The 24,203-nt window shown below is 47.0% G+C and overlaps 1 protein-coding gene across 3 annotated transcripts in view; it reads left to right on the top strand.

The window, feature by feature from the left end:
* Positions 1 to 24,203, top strand: part of RAI1 (retinoic acid induced 1) — a 135,765-nt gene that overhangs the window by 73,633 nt on the left and 37,929 nt on the right. Inside the window, exon 1 of one of the 3 annotated variants that reach the window (XM_043493257.1) lies at positions 2,811 to 3,132. The exons of the other annotated variants lie outside the window; for them this stretch is intronic. The gene's annotated coding sequence lies outside the window, so the exon portion shown is untranslated. Of the gene's footprint in view, positions 1 to 2,810; positions 3,133 to 24,203 lie in introns of those variants that run through there. 3 annotated transcript variants of the gene reach the window in all.

Genomic DNA, 24,203 nt, shown 5'->3' with positions numbered 1-24,203 from the left:
CAAAATCTAGAAGCGTGCGTGCATATGTGTGTGTGTTGGGGTGGGTGCTAAGATCCATTAACAGAGCTGTGTAGGAGAAACCTGATTGCCCTCTGTTTGTGCTCACTTTCAAGAGGTCTGCAGTCCCCTGAGGTTTTAAAAGAACAGCAAGATTATATTAGAAGAAGGGGGAGCACACAGTTGTGGGGAAATTCTTGTAGCAGTGCTGAAGCACTGGACCCATCCTAGGAGCTCCTTCCTTTCCAAGGGATACTAGATGATATTGTCCCATCTGGGATCAGAATTGGCAGAAGGCGTTTAGACCTGTGAATGCTCTTCCCACTAGATTTTGCTGAGGCCCTTTGGAGTCGATAGGAGTCCATCCGTTCACTTGAGTGGGGCTGGATGAGGCCATAAGGGGCACCATATCTTGAGGTCTGTAGAAGTGTAGGGGCTGGGGATAAATGAAGACTGCCGTGGATTTTCCCCTGCACAGAGCAAGGCACTATGTCTGTAGCCTGCGGGCAATGGGAAACTTTAAACTAGAGCCGGTCAAACACTGCCAGATCGTGAACATTCATTCAAATTCTGAATGAATTATTCTCCCCATGTTTGTGGTCCCCTTTCTGTTTCCCCTGCTATCTGCTCAATCCTGCAAGGTGCCGAGCACTCGGACCCGAATCCAGCAAAGCGGTTAAGCTCATGTTTAACTCCAAGTGACTGGTCCCACTGAGATCAGTGCCACTGCTAGTGCTTAAACTTAAGCACACACATGTCAGTTTTGCCAGCCTCAAGCATGCAGAAATCATGAGCCAGGCTTCCAAAATAATGAATTTGCCTTAAAAATCAAAAGGAGTACTTGTGGCACCTTAGAGACTAACAAATTTATTTGAGCATAAGCTTTCGTGAGCTACAGCTCACTTCTGGAAAGCTGATGCTTAAATGAATTTGTTAGTCTCTAAGGTGCCACAAGTACTCCTTTTCTTTTTTGCGAATACAGACCAACACGGCTGCTACTCTGAAACCTTAAAAATCAGAAGCTTAAAAAAAAAAAGACTTCGAGGTCCTTTTTACTTGCCTTCTGGTTTTTGAGCCTTTGGGCTTCACGTTTTCCAGCATTAACTCCACAACCATGAGAGCTAGAAACTTACCTTTTATTTGTTTTTTGTATGTTTGATTGTTTTAAACGAAAGCCAAGATTCTGCCTTGTCCCCTGCGCTCCTGGAGCTAGGGCTATCAGAGAACCATCAAGTATCACAAGACTTGTGATAAAATCACAAGAGCTGGCAGCAATGATAATTGCTTTGCTGGTTTGCGGCCAAAGAGCTCAGCACCGCACAGGATCAGGGACCTGTTTGTGAGCACTGATGCAGACGGATTGGTTTGGGAAAGGGCTATTCTCCCTGGGTGAAATTCACCCCAGTCTAGAGGCCCTGCCTATTTTAAGGGCTTCCGAAGGACTTCAGTCGTGCCTGGTCTCTCTGCAGGCCCTCTGCACAGGAATGAGTTTCATCTTGTATGAATGCCCCATTCACATGAGCGAAGAAGAGTAGTCATTACTCACTGTTTGCCATTTGTTATTCTCTTGTTCCAAAAGTGTCGGTTGCCCTATTGGGGATCAGAAACCATGCAATGTGATCAAGGTGACCAATAGGACGCCATGAATAACAACTAGAAATAGTTTGCAAACCACCCCATAGGCAGAAAATTGTTCATCGAAACCATTTGGCAAATACAAACAATGAATGCGTTTGTGGCCATCAGGATCCCATCACAAACAGGAAAACAGGGCTAAATTGTCAGAGAATTTATTCCGAATACCTTAAACCCTCAAGCCCTTCTTTAGCATAAGCTTATTTTTCTGAACATGTGTATTATCCTGGTCCCTCCCTATCTTGGGGATGGAGGGAAGAAACCTAATGATCAGCTCCTGTTTTCCTCCGAAGTTTTTCATTTGAACCTCAAGCTTGCTTGCTTTCCTGGGTAGGGAAATAAGAACCCAACAGAAATAAATCTCTCTTCTATTTTTTCCCCCTTTCTCGTTTTTATTCTTACATCCCAGATGGTTTCCAGGGGTTTAGCATTTTCAAAGCTTTCCGTAAATGCGAATGACAATAGGAAGTGTTGCCTCTTAGCCTGCGGCCGGCACAGTTTTAAATGAGGTCCCAGGTAGCCATGGTTACCTCTCCTCTTCAGTAAGAGATGACTTTTATTTCCTGCCTTTTGTGTTTGCACATCTCAGATATAAATTCTCCCAAACCATAATTGGTATTCGTGGATATATGGATGCAGACAGATCAACAAATAAAGGGGAATGGGAGAGAGAGAGGGATGTCAGGGTGCCAGGTTTCCCCAAGTATTGTGGAGTCTCCTAGACTGAAATCGTTTTCCTTCTCTAAAATGGGGAACCAACTCTCTCCCTCCTCTCCAACCGTAGGTCTGATCCTGATCTCACTCACATCAGAGTAAATCAGGAGTAACTCCCCTAGTGTCAACAGAGTTACTCTGCTGTAAAACCAGTGTGAGTAAGATTAGAACCAGGTTCCTTGTCTTCCTCTCTCTTTTTCTCACTCCTTCTTGCTATAATAATTAGCAGCCTGACAGGAAAGATTCTGGATCAGCTATTAAAACTGAACTTTCCCCTTGGAATATACACAGACATGCACAGCCTGAGACAGCAGGCACTCAGCTAGCAGCGTGATTAGAGTGGTGCCAGAACCTAAACAGAACAGAATAGAAAGCAAGGATCTCCGCACAGACACCCGTCAATACATGGGAGGTGATGGAATGAGCAAATAGCTGTTGGGGTTGGGTTTTTTTCCGAGAGAGAAGTTGTGGTGTTCTTGCTGTTGCTTTGCACTCCCGTTTCTATTCTGAGGCTAGTGCCTTTTATTGGTTATTCGAGGAAACTGATAACCCAGGCGTTTGAGAGTCACAGAACTCGCCTGTTCGCGCTCTCGCCGACGCAGACTGAACTGCACTCTCAAAGACTGTGGACCTGGATCCTGCTTTCAGCCTGCTAGGTGAGCAAGGATGGTGCTAGGAATCCTACACAGTGAGGTTCTGCTTCCCATGCTGGGGGAGCGCGGGGCGGGCCTCAGCCCTGTCTAATTGCCTCCCCCAGCGGCAGTCCTAGATGGCCACGTCAGCTGTGTAAGTACACAGCCACAATTTAACTCTGCTTAAACGCTAGAGCTCAACCTTCTTTGCGAGGCTTCTTGAGAAGCGAGCAAGTGACTGTGACTTAGGGGGTGATGGAGGGGAGGCGGGGAGAGAGCAGGGTGGGGGAGATGATGTTTCTAATGAGGATCAGCGATGGGAGGAGGTGCTGTAACTTTGGAGCAGATAATGGTATTCATGTGAGTGTTCGCTATGATTGATATGCAGCCTTTGCATCTCCCCGATTTGCACAGTGCATGCTGTGTGTGATTGGAGATACGGTAGCTCAGACAGAAAATACTTGGACAGTACGATGAGCAGCCTGCAGCAATCAACCAATCCCAGGTACCCTTTGAGTTGAATTTGAGGGTCTGGGTTCATTTGCTTTCCCCACCGCCGGTGCCTATACATATCTTAAATACGTTTCTCACCAGGACCAGGGAAATTACACCAGGTGGCTTTGTCCCTTTGGAAAAAAAGGGTTGCAAAATTTGTACTTGCAATGTGCACACTCTGGTGGGCGAGTGTGTGTGTGTGTGTGGGTGCGTGCGCGCGCATGACTGCTCAGGCAATGATTGATGAAAGATCATAGCCTCATTCTGCAGGATCATTGCATAGAATATGGGCAAAGCTTCTGCTCCCTGGGGGACTCTGCATGTGTGTGTGGGTGTTTTAGAGCAGAGGTGATTGTACAATAACAGATTCTTGTGCACCTCTTTTTAAAAAACAAAAGCAGAAAGGCTTGAGGATTCCTCCAGCTTCCTTGGAAAACTTAATTTGCTACGAAATAATATAGATGCCTTTAAAGCAAGCCGAGTTTCTCCACAGTAGCTGGTGCTTTTCTGACAGTATGACAACCGGCTCAGAACAATTATTACAGTGTAACAGTAGCAGCAGACATATTGGCTTTTTTCAGCCAGCATGAAATAATTTGCAAAACTAAGCAGACGTACTAAAGAAGCTAGCACTTGCCGGCTTAGATGTACTAGCTGTAGTGCCTCAGATTTGCAGATCACCATATTTGCCCATTGCTGCATATCAGTGAATTGCACATTGGTTGCACCTGGTTTTCTATTTACATTCTTTTGCAAAGGCTGGGCACAGTTACATGCTCAGTGGAAAGTGCCTAGAATTGCCAGGATATTAACATCAGAACATAAAAATGGCCATGCTGAGTCAGAGCAATGGTCCAGCTGGGCCAGTATCCTGGCTCTGACAGTGGCCAATGCCAGATGCTTCAGAGGGAATGAATAGAACAGGGAAATTGTCAAGTGATCCATCCCCAGTCGTCCAGTTCCAGCTTCCGGCAGTCAGACTCTTCCTAACATGGGTTCCAGTTCTCCAGGTGTGCAGGCGCTAGGAGCTGATGAGGAAATGTTGATTTCTTTTTTTAAAATGAGAAAAATGCATTCTGGTACTTACAAGTGTGAAGCACTAAGGAGAAAGATAGCAAGTCAGATCACCCACTAGCGTAAACCAGTATAGCTCCATTTACTCCAATAGAGCTACATCCATCTACACCAGGTGAGGATCTGACCCCCAGGATCTCGATTTTATTGAGCAACCAAGAGAAATTAAAAGTAAACTAGAGACCAGATCCTGAAGCCTTAGTCAGGCAAAACTGCCATATGATTGAACCTGGAGTCCTTGCTCAGGGATTACTCATTTTTACTCCGGATCTGATTTGCTTCTTACGTCACCCATGACATTTCATTGCCTTAATGGAATTACTTCTCATTTACACCAGTATAAGAGGAGAATCAGGACCTCAGTCCTTACTCAGGCAAAATGCTTCCTGAAGTCACTGGTTTAAACTCTGCTGAAGTCAGTGGAGTTACTCCTGATTTAAAGCAGGGTGACTGGGAGCAGTATTTGGCCCAAGAGGTGTCAAACATAAAGGACCTGCTTCTGACACCCACATTCACGTTGGAATAGTACCTTACTCACAAGAAGTCCTGTTATTACTCATTGGGGCACTTGTGAGGAAGATGCTGCTTAGCAGGAACAAGGAGGATAGAATCAGGCCCTGAGATTTGATTTACATTTGGAAGGTTTGCTTTCAAGAAAGAAAGAAAGAAAGAAAGAAAGAAAGAAAAGCCACTTGCCAGACCCAAATTGCCCCGTGGTCCTTTTGAAAGGACCAGTTGGTAAGGGGGCAGCTGAAGTGAAAAGTTACATGGCATCTTTGCTGTAAGTGCTGAGATTAGGTCTGTTTCGAGTCAGGCCAAGATTTTGTATGCCTTCCATTGGTGAGAAAGGCAGGCTGCAATCTGGTTTGGGTAACGTTAACAATTTGCGATCTGTATGCAAACGGTACAGCTGCTGCAACAGCTACTGATGGAGACTTCACTATATTAGCAGCATTAATTAAGTTACAAAAATTATGCATGTTATCAGTTATGAGATGACCTTTCATAAACTCAGTTATTAAGGCAATAAAGCATGACCTGCTGGTCCTAACCAGTTTAATGGCTGGCTAAGAGTGGGGTTTTTCGCATTATACTTTTAGCAGGTCATTAGCCAAGCAATAGGACAACATAGAGAACTGAAGTGATGCGCTAGAACAGCAGCTGAGAAAAATTCACCCTGTGTTCATTTGTGCATGTGAAGTAGGGTGGATGATAACCTGCCCTTATGGAGCCGTTTGTCAGGATAAACCAGGCAGAAGAAAAGAAATGGGCTGGAGGGTTTCGGTCATGGGTTTGGTATTTGAACACTTTGGGGGGGGTTTCTTCGTCCCCAGATTATTTGGGTTCGTTTCTGTCTCAAACGGAAGCCCGGGAAAGCAGCAGGCTGGGCGAGCAGCTAATCTGCCCCCTTGTTTTAGCTTCCGTGCATGACTTCCTTTGGTTTCAGTCCTGTTGTTGTTTTTGTCAGCCCTGCTGCCAGCCCACGGGCACCTCGGAGAAGCAGAGGTGAGAGCAACACAGGCTGACAGATGTTCCCTTTGGGGGCCGAGCCGTTGCTCCAGTCCTGGCAGTTAAAAAAAACAAAATGAGTAGGAATTAATAAGAACCACGTGTCGTGTGTGTGTGTGTGTGTGTGACAGAGAGAGAGAGAGAGAGAGAGAAGATTGCTGTTGTGCAGTGTGTTAAAGGAAGCATAGAAAGTACCCTAGAGGGTCATGGAAGATAGTCAAAGGTATGAACTCAGGGGCTTAGGAACCTTGTTGCTGTCTTGATGCAGGAATGGGGTTATCAGCGATTTACATGTGAAATTCCTGCATGGGTGGTGTGGACGTCTGGCAAAGGTCTCAGAGCTGCAGGCTGAGGTAAAAAGGGGGGTGGTGCTTTGAGCCCGAGCTGGCATTCCTTATTCACTGACTCTCCCGGGACAGTTCGCTTGTGTCAGGACCATTCCTGCGTGCCCATGTTTGCAGGCTCTGGCCCGTTATGAATACGCAACAGTGCCAGCTGCAGACAATTACAGGGGCAGATCCTGCTCCCATTGAGGCCAGCAGCAGCAGGATCGGTCCCCCAGACAAGCCGAGAGGGAAGAGAATAAATTCCCAAGCAGGGGAGTTATTGGCTGTGCAGAGCCAGGGAACAGATAGTTGAGAGGGAGGTGATGCTGGATTTCCCCTACAAATAAATCACGGAGGGTTATTAATGCAAGCGCAAGCAGAAAACGAGCACGAGCTGGGGCTGTGTATGTGACGGGAGCTTTTCAAATCAGCAGATAAACAGCAAGAAACCAAAGCAGCGAGTTTGGGGGGGCGGGGTGAGAGAGAGAGAGAGAGAGGAGTGGGCTGAGGAGTGACAGATTCCCTGGCTCCTTGCTGAGAGCATCATGGATTCTGACACAATCCACCCACAGAGGAAGAAGCTGGTTTTAGCGCATCCTTGCTACCTGATTCCAGGAGCCTCCCGGGTGTCAGCCTGCTGCATAGTTACAGCAGCTGACATGGGAGGGGCAGAGAGGGATGCTGCTGTGGAAAGGGGTGGCACAGAGCAGACGGCAGAGGCTTGCTTCAGAATGAGCAGCTTAAGACGGCTTGATGAATATGCCAGTCCATGCTGCTTTGGGCACTGCCGGAGGGAAAGGGGGAGGAGGGGCTCATAACTGGTGAGATGAGGCAGGGGATGGGGAATTGGCAACCCGAAGAAAGATGTATGGCGTGCCCTGAGATTACAGGATTGGAAGGGGTCCAGAGTGATCTGGGGCCTGCCTCCAGGGCTTGGAATCAGGAAGAAGAAGTGTGAGGTGGTTGTTTTAGCTGGTGTGCAGGGACCGTTTGTACGGTGTGGGATATTATGTGGGATAATGGACCCAAGTCATCCCTTGGGGAGCTACAGCACAGTCAGGAGCTACACCAGGAAAAGATTTGGCCGGGCACATTCCATCATCCCTGAGATCTAGCTCACTCCTTATGCCAGTCCTCGCCGGGAAGGGCGAAATGAGATTGCATTAAGGCTAAACATGGATGAGCCACATATGGAAACGCTCCTGATTTCCAGCCCAGCTCACCTGCTCCTGACTTTCAAGGGGCCTCCTGGTTTGCTCCCTGCTGCTCTGCTCTTGAAGCTTCTGCTGGGCAGGTGGAACCAGCAGACTCTGTCCCCATCACCCATGTGGGTTCAGCTCCCCTGCTCTGTGTGAGCCTTTTGAGGAGCTAGAATCCACTGCAAATTAACAGCGAGTTTGCCAACCCACTTCACAGCTTCAGGTGAGATAGCCCTGTCTGGCCCTCCCTCACAGCCGCGATGGAAGAAGGCCTGGGTTGGGCCCCAGCTCTGCAGTTATACGGGAGGAGGGATCAGAGGGGGTGCCATGTCCCACAATAATCCCGTGGGGAGCAGCTCCACGAAGCGGCAGGCTGGCCCCCAGCTGTGCTAACCCGCACAGCCCAGCTCCGGGGACAGACTCTGGCACCGACGGCCCCACTCACTTTAGCAATGGGATGGTTCCTTCAGCAGGTGGCACTCTGCCTTCGTGCCCCTCCCATCCGGACAGTGTTCTGCCATCTCCCCACTGCCAGTCCAGCCTTAGATCCCAGCACTTACTGCAAGGGCTTGTTCTAAATGGGTCCCTCCCCCATCCCACAAAGCATGTGATGATGCCACTAGACTTAGCGGGCCCTATCTTGGGTGGGAGCACCCCGATCCATTGACCTCCAGCTGGAAATGGCTTCCCTGCCAGGGAAGGGGAGTCACAACCATGCTGCCATTCCTGGAAAATGTGCTGCTCCCCCAGGTTTGTTCCTGAGAAGGTTGTTTCTGCTCTGTGTAAAGAGACATGGCAGTCTTGAGACCCCTGCTTTTGTTGGGGAAAATCTGTCTGAGGTGTCTTCATGGAGAGCGGGCTCAGGGCTGAGCATCTGTGTTCTAATCCTGGCTCTGCCACTAACTCCCTCTGGGAACTGGAGCATGTTGCTGCACAGCCCTGCCTCAGTTTCCCCATCAGTAAACAGGGGTTGGGAGCACCAATTAGATAGAGCCTGTTGAGCACTTTGAAAAGGCCCCTCCTTCTGCCTATGGAGGGGTGCTAAGGGATACTCACCTAAAGAGTATGAACAGGAGAATAATTCGCCTTCTGTGGCCCGTTTCCCCCGTGATGTCCTGAGCTGCCAGCTCTAACTATAGAGTAAGACTGCTGCTTTGTAATAGAGGCCGTTTCTTCCCGCGGTCCCGATTCTCACCAGCACCCCTTTGAGGCAGGCAAGCATTATTCTCATTCTACAGGATGGTAAACTGAGGCCCAGAGTCTGTCTTGCCCACCATCGCACAGCAAGTCAGCGGACTAGAACCGAGGTGTCCTAGCTCCCTGCTCTAACCATTAGACCATGATCCTTCCATACAGTGTAACCACAATCTGGAGTTTTTCCAGCCCTCACTGAGCCAGACCTTTAGGTCCTTCCTCAGTTCCCCTGTCAGGCACAGCCCCTGTTGAAGTGGAGATTTTGATTCCCTGAGTAAGGGCCAACAGGATCTGGGCTCTTGTTTCCTCATCGGATAAATACGTTGCCCTTCCGTCCAGTACCCTAACTCGCCTATTTATCCCCCAAGCTCAGTGGGGGCAGAGAGCAGGGATATGCCACCATTTAGCCAGACACTCCTCTCCCCTAGCCAGCTCCCCCCATCACCCCACGGCAACCCCTTTCCCCATCCCTATTAGGCATTTCCAAACACTGACCCTCTCGATAAACAAAGGAGAGGGGGAGAAAGGGTGGCTGGCATGTTAATGCACTCTTCCCCTCCCTCCCCCCCTTCATCCCTCTGGGAAAGGCCTTTGCAGATATAAGCAAACCTTGATTAAAAGCTGCCTGACAGCCAACAGCAGCGGCAAGCAGCAGGCAAGGAAGCTCTTCAAGTCCAAAGGGAGCCGCTGCTGCCGTGGCTGCCTCCATTCTCAGATGTCCCTGATCCTTTAATCAATCACAGCCGAGGAAGAGAAGAGCAAACACGCATGCTGAAGCAGAGGTATGTACGTGCATTCATTCCAGCCACCCTGCAAGCGCCAGGGCTAATGCATGTATTTGGATGGATAGAGAGAGGTTCCCATGGAAGGAGCAATCATTTTATTTCTCGGGGGGAGGGAGGCGGCGTGTCAATCTCCTTCTCAGTTCGGGAGAAGCCTCCCCTCCCCATGGTTTCCCAGTGCTGATGCTTGCTCTACACCCACGGTAAGGGAGACGCTATAACTGATGGGGGTTTTTTTTAAACACATGATAAGATGTTACATGTCTCTAGCACCTCCCATCAGTGAGTCTCGGTATGCTTTATAGACATGAAACCCGCACAGGAGGGACGTATTATCTTTTCCATTTTGCCAGTGGGGAAACTGAGTCACAGAGCGAGCGATGGGAACTAGCGTGCCGGAGTTCCTGACTCACACCCCTGTGCCCACATCACACCTCCCAGATAGAAACAGCCAGATGGTTTTCGGGGAAGTGTGTTCTCTGGGATTCCCTACACTTTCTCTTTTATTCTCTAACCTCTCAAACACCCCTGTATTTTGGGCTGACCTATCTGTATGGCCAAGGAGAGCAGGCTGGTTCAATAGGGGAAAGGAAGCTGCCTTCTTCTGGGGGCAACCAGAACTAAACCTGGCCTGGAACATCATCTTTAGCTCTTACTTGGGCTCTACATTTTCAGTGTGCGCAGAGCTCTTAAATGCCCACCAATCCTGTTAGGGAGCCAAGTATCGTTATATTCCTGTTACAGATGGGTAAACTGAGGCAGTGACTTGCTCAAGACCACAGACGGGGTGCCCAGCAGAGGTGGGACGAGAACGGAGCAGTTCCTGACTTGTAGTCTTTCTTTTTCTTAGACCGTTCCCCCACTGCCTCAGCAATTTCAAATCTTGTAATGCTAGGGACAGCCGCTTGTTGGGGCTTGGCTAAGAAACCGCTCGGGCTCCTTTCTTGATTCAGGATGTCCCCTGTAATCTCTTGGTTGCACTGTCACCTACAACAATACAGAACCCAGCTGTTTATCTGTGGAAACAAGAAACAGGGGCAAGACTCCCATCGCCATCAGCAGGGCAAGATTTCACCCTCAAGTAATTCACTTTGACCTGACTCCACATTCCTAATCGTAGAATTGCATGTAGAGAGAAAAGTACCTCATGCTTCTGGAACTAATTGCTCATGAACGGACCGACTGTAACCGCCAACCTTTTCCATCTTAAGGTCACGTGGAGATGGGGAAGGAGGGAAGGAAAATGTGTGTAATTTCAATGAACTAGGTCAAATTTCTTCAGCCGTAACTCAGTCCGTGCCCAGGCAAAACCCCTATTGAAGTTGGTGGGAGTTTTGCTTGAGTAGGCCTGTAGCCTTTTGTGTAGTTTATTTTTGTTGTTGTTTATTTTTTTCTATTAATACATTTTGACAGTGCCTTGGGACTCAGTGCACCTATATTTGTATTATAGGTTGTCTAGGGCAGAGGCACTGAGCTCTGTAAATTAGCATCACCAAATATCCTGAATCAGAAAGGCTAATGAGGCACCCTCTGCAGACAGAGGTACCCTCAGGGACTAGAGATAGCTATATATAGATACTAAATACATACAGTTTACCGGAGCGCCATATGCTTAGGGTCCGATGTGGGGTCAAGTATCTTCAAGCCGGGGGGTGGGGGCTGTTTGGTAACAGGCGGAACACTCTCACCTCTGTAGCAGTTTTACCTGCGTCTGGCATGATCTGAGCCGCCACCAGCCCATTGCACAGTTCCCTTTGTAGTATCCACCTGACAGCTGTACATATACAGTGCCTGCAAGAAAAGGCTGGAGGCTAGAAAAGAGGAAAGTTCGCTCTGTTATTGGCTTGCAGAGCAGAGTGGAAGGCACCCAGGGGCAATACTCAGTCCTTTCCGTTTGTACAAGCATTGCTGTGTAATAGCTGTGAGCTGGAAAAGACATGTAACATGTGATATGAATGCACATACATTCACACGTGTTACATCTGTAAGAGCAAATCCTCTCCTCCTGCACCTTGGCTGGCTAGATGCAAAGGGCCCCGTGCGGTTGGGATTGTGGATTTTCCACACACACATTTCATGGAGTGGCAGTGGAACTGCTCCACAGCCCCTTCCACAGGCCTAAGGCTACAGTAGCGTCTACAGCCAGTGTTCTCTGTCAGAGAGCAGTGGCTTACAACAGTGATCCATTGACCCTTTGGGGGTTATGCCCCTAAAGACCTCAACACCTGTGATTCCATGTGGAAAGCTTTAGGCACTGAAGTCCTCATGGAGAAAAGGACTTACAAAATAGCTCAGACTGGCAGACCACCCTGATATCAACCATCCAAGAGGAACTGGCTGGCTAGCCCAACGCTCCTCTTGGGCTAGAGACATCAGCTATAGTTACTTAGTTTGTCTCCCCAACATGAGACATGGGAGATGCACTTGACTCCTGTTCCCACTGAGGAGAGAGTCAGCCAATTAGTCCCTATCCAGGGAAGTGTTGGCCTCCTGTGAAAGCAGGACATTCAAAGGAACCAGCTGCTGTGTGAGTTGGGCTTTTTGAGGGTGACCGCATGGTGGGTTTGTTGTGATGATGTAATGTTTGTAGCCTGATGTCCTGTTTGGAGTATTGGTGGAACAGTCCCTCTCGAGTTTACTCATGAGGTTTCAGTTGCACTTGGTGGAATTGCATACCCTTACTGACAAAGCGTTATGTTTCGAAGTCTCCTTGGGACGTGGAAATACTTTTCCTAAAAAGACTGCAATTTGCTCACACCACAGTGTATTCTCGAAAAGGTTCCCAAATAAAGCATTGAATGTGGGCTCTGTTGTTCAGCTGGAAAACAAAACAAGAAAGAAAGAGAAACTGGGAACCTGAGACTTTGGGGAACATGAGAGAATGGAAGCTTTGGCGCGAAGGGTACGGTAGTGAACTGCATGCAGCAGAGGGTAATATGCAACAAGAGATACAAAGCTAATGGGAGGGATCCTGTGCTAGAAAGTCAGATTCTGAGACAATGGAGGGATGATACTTGAGATGGCTATAAAGAGAAGCTAGAAGATGTGCTATTAATATGCAGCTGAGAAATGGAGGGAAGAGGATAACGTAATATGTGAGCTCTGAATGTCAAGAAATCCTAAAAAAAACAACAACAACAAAAAAAACCAGTCGCAGAATGACCAAAAAGGAAATGGAGTGGAGGCAAGATCTTTAATTGAATTCAAGAGATTGGTGGGAACCAGACAAATAATAAAGTTGGTTTTGGTTGATCATTTGTGGTAGGAGATTGCTTCCAGTTCCTAACCGTACTAAAGCCCATTAGTAATGGATCTTTGTAGAATATTCTCCTCATTAAGGCAAGATACCTTATCTGTCAAAGAAGTTTTATAAGTAAACTATACCTTGTATAGGCTGTGTATAAGCAAATCATGCTGTATGCAGTATACCATCCTTAATTGAGACATCAGTGGGTACATATTCAGCTTGGTGCTCACAGGAATTCCAAATACCGCAATTAGGTAAGAGTAACAAAGGGCTGAGGACATACATATTATGTCATAGCTGAAAATGTTGGGTCACTTTCTGAAAGGGCAAAAAGCAAAAGCAGTGCCTGTTTTGCTCCCAGACAGTCCTGGAAGACGAGCACTTGTGTCCAAATTCGTAAACTGTAAATAAAGAACAGGGCCAAATTTTCAGCCAACTTCTGATTTTGCTCAGGCAATTGATTGCATCCAGAAAACTGGGTAAGCACCTGTTTTGGGCATACAGATTCTACAGTTGCACCCACCTGTTTAGTGGCCAACTGCTCCACCTCCCTTTATAAATGTCCCAAACAAATCCATAAGTACTTCTGGAGGGGCAGCCAATTGTGCATGTAAAATTGGATACCGTGAGAGAAAATTAGGACCAAAAGCTGGCTTATGTGAACCTGCTGCACATTCGCCATCTTGCTGGTGGTGACCTCTGCAAATGTGGCACACAGTGGCAAAGACTGCAAGTCAGTTCTGTCAGTGATGACCGGTAATGTGGTGTTGCCAGTAAGTTGAATGCAAACGTGTAAAGCCAACTTTGTGCCCTTGGATGCTCATGGAGGCTCCCATTAACTGTAGACGGATACGTGTTCGAATGAGCCACCAGGTATTTCCAGCTGACTCTCGGCTGGTTGCAGTGCACCATCTAGGTGGAAATGTACAAGTCAGAGCCTCATTTTCCAGGTGATGATCTCCTGCAGATGATGGTGTTGACCAGTCCTCCAGGTTGACTTCAATGGGAGTAATACCCCTGGTTCAGTCAAGGGTAGAACTGCAAACAATTCTGGTTTGTAGAACAATCCTACTTTGTCTTTGCATATGGTAGCACCTGAAATCCAAGGCTCTCAACGTGCTTCACAAACATTAACGATGCAAGTCTCAACATGGAGGGGAAATATTATACATATTGTACAGAGGGAGAGATAGAGGCTTAGACGAGTTAAGAGACTTGCCAACGGTCACTCGGGAAGTCTGTAATAGAACCATGACTATAACATAGCTGTCTTGGTTCCCAAACTAGTGCTTTAGCCCACATCATCATTTCACTTTGTTTTGTATGTCACAATTGGCAAATTCTGGTGCCACTGAACTCCAGGGAGCTTTGCCACTGCCTTCAGATGGGCCAATCCTTGTATTACCTTCACTCATTATTACTGGTAGGGCTGGTTGGAAAACAGAAAATGTTTTTCATAATTTGTTCCCTAGGTTTTATCAAAAGTTCTCTAAATTTCCTGCCTCGCTCTAATTACCAATGAAATCTGTGCCAAAGCAGCAAGAGTATGTCATTAGAGTTCTTCCGCTCCTGCTAATTATTCCCTTCCTGAAGCCATCCTGATCCTTCAAGGATTTAATATTTGTGGTCATATAAATGGTTTCGCAGCAGCCAATTGCGATGTACCAGGATTTATAGCTCCAGGTGAGCAAGAAGCTCCACAGACTCTTAAAAACAAAGAGCCAAATGTATCCCTGGTGTAACTTCACTTCAGTCAATCGACTAAGTGACACCAGGAATTAATTTGCTCCCAAGATTCAGCCTGAATATCAACCGGTGTGTTTGTTTTGTTTGTTTTTTTAAAAAGGAAAGAAAATTGAGAATATGTTTGATGCCAAATCCTGAGGTCTTTACTCAGGTTTTTTTGAATCCTTTCTCAGGCCAAACTGCCATTGAAGTCAATGGCAATTAGCCTGAATGAGGACCAAGAAAAAACAGATAAAGACTGTAGGATTTAGCCCAAAAGGAGTTTTATCTTGAGTGAGAACTAAGTAAGGATTTCAGGATTTCTTTCACTGATCTAAATGAGACTTTTGCCTGAGAAGGGAGAGAGTAAAAACCAAGTAAAGATTTCAGCCTTTGACCAGTAATATGGACTTTGTATTGTTTCCTGATCAGGGCTAGTTTTGCATCTCAGTTTCACATGTGTAAATCTGGAGTAATTTCGCTGGACTCAGTGGAGCTACACCCGGTTTGCACTGGGGTAGCTGAGATCAGAACCTGCCCACCCAGCACAGCACTCTCCCATGAAAAGGTGTCAGTGGATCTTGTAAGACGCACAACAGCATCTCGAAAGGAAAAATAAAACCTTATCTTCTTTTCTTTGGCACAGTGTTTCTAATCAACAGAGCACAACAGCATGCCACCACAGACACACAGACCCATTCTATTTCAGGAGACTACTTGAAATACACCTGCAAGAGGGGAGAGAACCTTAAAACACCATGTAAATAAATGACAGAAGCAGTCCTCCCATCGAAAAACACCCACAAGGGTGCCTGCAGAATTAGAGGAGCAAAGATAAAAGATGTCATAGGGGAAAGAAAGTTTTGCCTTGTGAGCGATTTAAATGCTTACAGGCTTGATTCTCCTCACGTACCAGTTTTACACTGGTTTAGTAACTCCACTGATTCATGCTGGGGTAAATGAAATCAGAATCAAGCCCTGAAGACCTCGCTGCAGTTACACCAGGGATGAATTTGACCCTTTGAGCCAAATTCTTCCCTACGGTACCTGAATGGGGCTTTTTCTGTGGGAGCATCCAGAGACAGGATTTGGCCCACTAATCTGTTCTCCAATTACTGAGCACAGGTGATGCTCGTCAGCATTAATGTGAGTGAGACGTGTGTAGCTATGGAGAAATGGACCCCTACAATTGTTGTCTTAAGATTCAGTGTGTTTACCGCATGCTGCGGTTCCACTTCTGCCTTTTTTTTCCTTTCTTCCCCCCCTTTTCTGAAACATTAAAAATCAAACGGCTTAAAATGTAAAGCATCAAAAATTCTAAAACCTTCATCTATTATTAACTGTGACAGTAAATTCTACCTCAGAATGTTTTACATAGCAACTGTTACCAAGACACTCTGCATCTTAAGCTGATGTTCCAACAACTTTAAATCACAACAGCGTATTCCAGCAGTGAATGACGACAACTAGACAGGCCCAGCAAGACCCATGCTGGTGTTCCTGGTACATGCTCACTTGATTGGAAAACAATCAGAGAAACTAATCAGAGAGTTAGCAAATGCAGCCCATACAAGCTCTCTCTCTAGTAAATTATATATGTGTATTTATATATATGGGAGTATATCGTCAGGATCCTGGAGACATGACATTTTATTGCCACCCGCTACTATGGGTATTGTTGTGAGTGTATAATACCATGGTAATATTTTGTATTTACATATTTCCTTTCATCTGAGAGCTTCAAGGGGCTGTAATGAAAGAAGCTTTATAACATACCCACGAGGGAGGGATGTTCTGTTATACTCATTTTACAGAAGGATAAGATTAGGCACAGAGAGGTTACGTGACATGGTCAAGACCACACAGCAAGTCAGTGGCGGAATCTGGATTCGAAGCTTGTCTTCAGATTCCTTGCTTTGACGGCTAGATCATTGTTGTTTTGTATGACAGTAGCAGCTAAAGGCCCCATTTGTGATGAAAGTGCCCTTGTTCCCGGGGACTGTACTTATGTGTGCTGTAGTAAGAGACAGTACATGTCCAAGAAGTTCGTAATCTATATACACAAGACTGACAAAAGGTGGGATAATTATCTCCATTTTACAGATGTGAAACAGAGGTACATAGAGATTAATGCTTAAATCAGCATGGCTGTGTCGGTCAGAGGTGTGGGAAAGCCACCCTACAAAACCCCTCGGGTAGGCACATTTATGACAACAAAAGAGTGCCAGCAGAAATATTTCTGTTTGTGTACGTTGTGTCTGCACTAGGGGACTGTGTCGGCCTAACCTCCGTACTGTAGACATAGTCTTAGTGATTTGCCCAAGGTCACCCAGGAAGTCTGTAGTAGAGCTAAGAAATGAACCCACATCTCCTGAGTCCCAGTCCAGTGCCTTAAACTACAATACCACCACCCTTTCCTTTCCTGACCCCTTTTGCATGACTAAAGTTTGGGCAGGAAGGATGGTCTAATGGCAGTGGGACTCCAAAGACTGGGGACCAATTCCTGGCTCAGCCACAGGTTCCCTATATGACAGGGCAAATTGCTTAATCTCCCTGTGCCTCAGTTTCCCATCTGTACAATAGGGGTAGCACTTCCCTACCTCACCGGGGCACTGGGAGGATAAAATCCATTAATGGCTGTGCGGCACTCAGTTGCTATGGTGATGAGGCCAGGATAAGTAGATAGCTGTGAGCTGTCTGCATACTTAAAAGTCCACCTGTTTTGTGGTTGCAGATTTGATCTATGCAACTATCTGTGAAAGCCTCTTTTCGGCTGCCTGCACTCCGACCTGAGGGGTGAGTCCCTGGCTCATGCACACATGCTCACAGTAGCTGAATGGGAGATAGAGTGAGTATAAATAGCAGTGTAGCTGTGCTGAGTACATACCCGCTGTTGTCAGGTGAGTTTGTACTCGGCACAGCTCAGCCGTGTCTCTGCCGCCACTACCTGTGTGACCACATACACGAACAGGGGAAGTACACCCTAGCTCGTAGTGTAGACGTAGCCTAAGCCTGTGTGTCGCTTTAAGCACGTGAGTTGCCCTGTTGGATCAGAGCTTAACTCGGGACTTTCAGGATTGGGCCCAGCAATAATTAGAACTGGAACAAGGGAGGGGCAAAAAAGAGTGGTGAAAGTGTGGGACCAAATGGACAGAGCTGAGCTGACCTGCCTAGAGCGGCCATATGCTGAGCTCTGCGGGACTCCAGCGAACATAGTCCTATCTTGCTGATGTGCTGAGACTACTGCTTGTTCCACTAATCATCATAATCTCACTGTTACCTTGGGCTCGTCTGCATCGGTAAACCCTCGTCAGTTTGTTGTTTCCACCTGTCATCTCTCATTTTGCGTTGAAAGCCCTGGGGCGCAGGGTCTGTCCTTTTGTTGTACATTTGTGTAGTGCCTAGCACAGAGGGGCCGTGATCCCTGATCGTAGGTGCTACGACCTCAAGGTGCTACATATAATACCAATCACTTAGCCTTAAGTCTGCTCGCTGTTGTAGCGCCTGCTGGCGCCAGCCTCCGGGGTGCTGAATTCGGGCTGATCTTGCCCACTTTGAAGTCAGTGGGAAGATCATGTCTTGATAGCAAAAAGAAGGGCAGAGAACTAGACTAGGGAAGACAGATGTTCCAAGAGACAGAGAGCATCTCACTAGCTCTAAGAGTTTTATAACATGTGTACCATACTTTGAGTAGCCTGGCTTACATCACGTAGGGCCAATTGCGTAAACGGCTCAGATTATGTTGTTCAGCGTCACTTTGCATTGGCTGTCTGTGTGTGTGAATATTGCTTTCTGTAAGGCTGATGCACGTGCTCTCTTGTTTTTACCCCAAAATATCTGTCTCTCCACTGCTCAGAAAAGATTTAATGGCCAAGCCAGCGCTGTAATGAGGTCTCATAATCCCCAAACTTCATTACTTTTACTAAATAGACTCTAGCACATTGCCAGTTCACCACAGAGTATCATAAATAATGAAAACTAGACTATAGTAGTGAAAATAAATGAACAAATGATCTTTTGTGATGGAAAATCTTTGCTTTTTATTGCTTATTTTTCTTATTGCTTATTTGAATTTTCCTTTTTAGATTGTATTTCTCCACTTACTTGCCAACTCGCAAATCCTAGTCATTTGCAGTAAGTCTCCTAGCCATGAGTACCAATTAGTGAGGTCCTGCTGCATATATGTATATCTTCTGGTATATTATGGTTTGGGTCCTTGCTTCTTTCTTCTGCACTGCCGTGGCAACTGAAGTCAGCTGGTATATTCTCAATAGAGGTTCCCCACATTTAAACGGCTGGGCTTTTTCAGCATTGGTCCCTTCACTCTGACATTCACTTCCCCCGTCACTTCGCCAAAATTCGTCAACCTTCAGAGCATGGAGTATAGCGCCTCTCTTTGGTCAGGTTTTGCCCGAAGGGGCTGGCTTTATCTTCTGGTTTTTCTTTGAGTTAGTGTCCTGGTGGGTGCTTCACTGCAGAGTGCGTGTGTGTAACCCACACGCCTTCTGGGTGTGGTGTTCTGTCCTCACTAGTGGCACCAAGACCACTTAGAGAGAGTTAAATGAGTCTGCTCTACAGCCTTAGCTAACAGGAAGTTGCCTTTTAGCTCATGCAGTAGAGGCTCATGCACTAAGTTCTAGAGGTCCCCAGTTCAATCCTGCCCACCAACAACTGGAGTCTGTCAGCGTTACCCATGCACTCTCCACCGGAGACTTTAATTAGCAGTGTCCATAGGTCTGCATCTGCGTATTATACAACCTTATGCTCCAGCGTGAGGGCCTATAGAGAGGGGTAGACTGCTCCAGTTCAGGTGGGGCGTCTCTTTTGGTTAATTTGCATTGTATTTGGAAGTACTTGGATTTTTCTGGGCACCAAGAACCACAGCCATGAGCACATTGGGTTAAATCTGTATTAGAGACGAGACCAGATTCCCCTTCTGACTCTGTGGCCCTCTTCCTTCCTTCGGGAGGAAGCTAGCCCTTTCTAGCGATCACATAGGAACCAGCAATCGCATTCCGATTTGGATCCAAGGCTAGCTTGTGAAGCCTCCAGAGGTTTGGATCTATTTTGTCTGTCTGTCTATTGTCCTGCACAAGTATAATTATTATTAATGCTGACTTTCCTACAGCTGAGCGGCAGAGCTCGTGTGCACTTAGAGCTCTCTGTAATAGGCAGGAAATCAAAGCATATAGAAACAGGCCTCTCAGAGTGACTCACTGTTAGGATTCCTTTGCTCCTGGGAATCAGCCACTTCCGTGTCACAGCGGCTTGTCTTTTGAGCAAGTCTGCCTGGCACCAGACGTCCCCCGTCACCTCCCTCCCTCCCTCCCCCTCCTGCAGCGACTACACTTTGACCACAGCGTATCTAATACCTGTCAAAGTCAAAGGGTCAGCCGGCTCTGCTCCAATTCCATAATTGTTCTCTCCCTTTCACAGCACAGGAAAAGGGACATAGGCCCCGAAAAGCCCCAGGTCTAGCTTTCCCAGCCTGCCCACGGCATCCAGAGCACCACTCAGCTGTTCAGTCCCGCAAGTTGCATCCGAGTAGCCTTGATTTATTCATTCATAAGGAAAGCAGCGTAGCTGATTGTGCGTATGTATAGCAGTGGGCTAAGCCATTCCTCTTTCTCGCCACCTCCTCCTCTGTTCATCTCTGGGGACGAGCAGCAATTTTCTTCCTCTGAAGAAGCTTGTGAGGGGATGAGTGAATCTCAGAAGCAAATCTAATTGGCAGCCTAGTAATTCCCCAGGGGGACATGTACTTTGGTCATATCTAAGTACATTCCAGCCAGTGTTTAAGACACACTGAATCCAAACTTGGACAGTAAAATACCAGCAGCTCTAAGCTCGTTATCTATCTCAGGCAGATTAACTCCTTAATCATCCCTTTTGGAAGTTCCCTGCCCCAAATTCCCCTTCACGCTCCCCTCTTTTTTCCCCCAGCTGGAACAAAAGGAACAGCCAAGATTTTACAGGCAGGTAGAGGTTAGGGTCCTTGGTTGGGTTGATTGACAGAGTCAATAAAAGGGCAAGAGAAGACAGCCTTTTGGAAACCTGCTCTCCTAGCTAACCTGCAGGAGTATTTGTCTTCAGGATTCAGAGAGGGAATGTATAATACCGAAATAATTGACCACACATCAGACCTTGATTTCCTTCCCTGGGATTCCTGCTTGGCGTGCTGTGAAATAGGTTAAGCCTGTGGCAACATTTCCCTTGAGCTCCCCCACTGAATCTTTCCCTCCACCCATCCATGCCTGGTCTTTTCATTACACTGCCTCCAGGGAAAGGGGGGAGCAGAATGGTTTGGGGGTGCAGCAAAGGGACAGCGTGCACAGAGAGGATTGCATCTAGCTGCAGAGGGGCTGGGAAAGCACCAGCTAAGACTGGAGAGTTGGAGAGTAACTGACTCCACCGCTGAGCTTTCCCTGCGGGGCAGCCGCCTTACTCCTTCCAATGGCCTGCCAAGCACTGCCAAGAGCCGTCCTCCATCCCCTCCCTCTCTAGGCAAGGGGAGGAAATTGCTTCCTAGAACCACCTCCTTTCATTGCCACCATGGCCAGCAGTGCAGGCAGCTCTGACCCTCTTCTCTATCTCCCTTCTCCTTTGCCTTCTTCCTCTGATCACCCACCTTCACCCCTCCCCGCTCTCTGCCTCCTTTAGCTTTCCTGTCTTCTCTGCCCCAGCTTCCCCCGCCCCATGGCCAAAGGCTCGGAGTCAGTGAGCCAGAGATGTTGGCCTGGCTGCACACAGGAAGGGCTGCGTGTAGCGTCGGGGGTTGGGGGGGCTCTATTAAAGAAATGCCTCTTTTGTTACACGCGCGATAACTGCTCTAAAGGGGGGTTTATGTTAATTTTTTTTTCTAACAGGGAAAAAGAAAAATGAGGCTTTGATAAGCTGCTGAGACTCCGCTGGTGTTGGCCAGTGTCATTCATGGGAGCGTCAGAGCATTACGCTTCATTACAGAGCTGTCTGCTCCTCTCAGGGAGATGACTTAGAGGGCTCTCCTGGCACCAATACAGCTGAATACATCTCTGGCGTACAGACCTGTCTGTCGGCAGACGCTAAAGATCAGCCTCCAACGGGTGAGAGGAGGAGAAAGAAAGGCGGGCTGGGGGGAGGTTTTCCTTAGTCGGTGAAGGATAGTCTCTGCAATTTCCAAACCCTGGGAGAAGGAAATGCAGCGAATGCAGCATGATTTGCAGAACATCATGCATCACACGAATTGTTCAGAGGGGCATTTGCCTCTTTTTGTTTCTAGAGATGGTCTCTATTCTGCAGGAGCCAGGAGACTGTTTTGAAGGACTGTGTAGTCAGGGGATAGCATCAGGGTCTACAACACACTTCACTTAGGATGCATGTACTCTGATCAGCAGACCCAGCTGAGACAGGCTGCCAAACCTCCTGCTATGGCGGGGGGCTCAAGTCAAGGGTAAACCAGATGGAGGTGTAGGGGAATCCAAACATTTGATGCCTCGGGAGGGACTATATAAGGAACATAAATCAAATGGCTTTGCTGGGGGCTCCAGATTTGCTTGTCTTGGCCTCAAATTCATTTTGTGGATACAGTGCAAGGCAGCTCCCTTACACAACATTTGAAGAGACCCTCTGAAAATGCACTCACTAAAGGGGACCTTTTCAATGGTCTAAATGGGAGTCGGGTGCCTGATTGTGAAAGGTACCAAAAGCAATTGCCACTGAAATGTGCAGGAGCGCTCCCCTGTGCCCACAAAAAACAGCATGTGAAAATCCAGACGTGTGTCTGCCTGATCTTGACACATGGAGGCCCTGTTATCTGCCTGCACGTACAGGGGCTGGGGATGGCATTTTCAGAAGACTGTTGAAAACTGGGCACAATATGTTTAAAAAAACCAAAACTAAACAGGAAAGTGAGGCAGGGAATAAATCTCTCCTTGATTTTACGTATCCTAACAATGTGACTAGAGGGCTGTGAGGGGACCGATGGGGGATGTGATTATGAACTCATTAGACTTTTAAGAGAGAGAGGTCTGGGAGATGCAAAGTTCTGGGATTTTGGTTCTGGCCCATTTTAATGCACAGAAAAGAAAGGGAGGTCAGGAAAGGAATGAAGACCTTGGGCCAAATCCTGCTCTTAGTTCCACTGGTGTAAATCAGGAGTAACTCTGTTGATTTCCGTATGTTACTCTGAATTTACAGTGACGTAACTGAGAGCAGGATGTGAGCCCTTGAATTTCAGCAGAGCCATTTTGAAAGAACGCTCAGGTGAAATTGATTGAAATAAAGCGAAAAGGAGACAAAGGGGAAATGGTGAGTGTTCAAAGGTAAATCCGTTTATGCCCAAAGGGTTATGGTATAACATCAAGCAATAAATACACTCTGGGGTGGTCTGGTCTCACATTGATACGTGGGAGAGGGTGGAGGAGATTATGTGGGTAATATTTAATAATTCTATTGGGAATTGTGGACATAAATCCTGCTGCACATCAGTGGGGAGGGAGAAAAAAGCACAGAACAGGTTGTGTGTGTGTGTGTGGTTGTTTGAAAAATCCAATGTGGATTGAGCCAGGGAGAGCAAAAAGCAATCAAGTTTCAGATGGGAGGCCGTGTGTGATGTGAGACATGAGGTAACCGAGGAGGTTACTGACAGAAATTAAGAGAGTGAAATAATGATAAGAAAAGCAAATGTGCAGATTGAAGGGAGAATTGCACAAAAGGTTGAGATAAATAATGAGACCTTTTCCAAGTACACAAGAAACAAGAGGTCAGAGAAGGAGACAGCAGGGGCCCCTACAAGTTGGAAAGGGTAATTTATTGGCAAAAAGAGGTAATCGTGGCTTTAAAAAAAAATTAAATGAATTCTTTGCCTCCATGTTCACAAAGGAGAGAAAAAGGATGGATCCTGGAATGGGAGAGAGAAATTTCCCTGGGGAAGGAGAAGAAATATTGAAGAAAATCAGGCCAGGGCTTGTATAGGTGAGCAAAAATGAGGATGCCTGAAGAATGATAAAATACCATATGCAGTCCCAGACTGCCATCCAATTAAAACCTCTTTGGAAATGGGAGAAGTTAATGTAAAGAGACTGTAACCAAGGAGTGATTGAGAGAAGGACCAGGAAACTTCGGAGCTGGGCCCAGGGACTGATTTTACTTACATTAGTATAAAGCAGACCTGGCTACTCTGAAATCCACAGTGAGCGGAATCAGGTGCATGGTCTTCATGAGGAAAGTGATGAAGTGACACGGGCGTATGTCGGGGCAGATCTGGGGAATGCTCGTCACGGAGTCCAAAGGCTACATTCTGGCTTCAGCTACAGCGGCATAAGTCTGGAGCATGCCTGTTGGAACTCAGTAGTGTTACTTTGAATTTCCATTGCTGAAAACAAGAGCAGAATTTGACCCATAGAAGTTAGATGGGGAAAGGCCTCTCAGGCAGTACTCTGTGTTCAACCTAGTTCTGAATGTCTCAAAGAGTGGGAGCAGTTTCCATCACATCCCTGGGAGAATGTCATTCCTGAATCCCATTGATCTAAGATCCAATTACGGATAAGGAGAAAGCTGTGGGTACAATTGACTGGCGATATATCCAAACTGCTCCATGTGGGCCCAGGGGTTGGGTCCTGGCCCATCTCTATAATTTTCCACTATTAGTGGTGAGTTGTATTGTGACAGCACCTGAGAGCCCGGTCATGGACTGG

This window comes from Dermochelys coriacea, chromosome 10 (genome assembly GCF_009764565.3).
Source record: "Dermochelys coriacea isolate rDerCor1 chromosome 10, rDerCor1.pri.v4, whole genome shotgun sequence".
Lineage (NCBI taxonomy): Eukaryota > Metazoa > Chordata > Testudines > Dermochelyidae > Dermochelys > Dermochelys coriacea.
Note: the sequence above shows the minus strand (reverse complement) of the source record. Positions and strands in the feature narration are given on the sequence as shown.